The sequence below is a fragment of the Austrofundulus limnaeus genome, unplaced genomic scaffold (genome assembly GCF_001266775.1).
Source record: "Austrofundulus limnaeus strain Quisiro unplaced genomic scaffold, Austrofundulus_limnaeus-1.0 Scaffold691, whole genome shotgun sequence".
NCBI lineage: Eukaryota > Metazoa > Chordata > Actinopteri > Cyprinodontiformes > Rivulidae > Austrofundulus > Austrofundulus limnaeus.
This window is the reverse complement of record NW_013953093.1, coordinates 164,825-165,233: the sequence shown is the minus strand read 5'-3', so window position 1 is coordinate 165,233 and position 409 is coordinate 164,825.

The following is a 409-nucleotide window of genomic DNA, read 5'->3' as shown; positions in this document are numbered from 1 at the left end:
ATATTTACAGATATTAAAAATCAGTTGTGTGAATAGAGAACTTCAATCCCTAAAAACATTCAAAGACTTTCAAGGACAAAAGTAATTTTTGGCTGTTTTGACAAACTTTCCAGGGCCTTGAAATCATTTTTTTCAAATTCACAAACTTTCAAGGATTTCAAGGACCCATGCACTGTAAATAAAAACTTGGTATTTAAACGCTAAAGTCTCGGTCCAACCGAACACCCCGGTGAGGTTTCTGCAGCAGCTGTGTGATGCAAATGCACCGCAGCATTCATGCAGGGCAGATTTCGGGTTGCTCAGGAATTTTAGGGACTATAAAAATAAAAAATAAAAAAAAAACAGCAGCTCATAAAATAGCCGCTCTAAAGCTACATGATAATTCCCCGTCTAAAACGCATAGAAAACA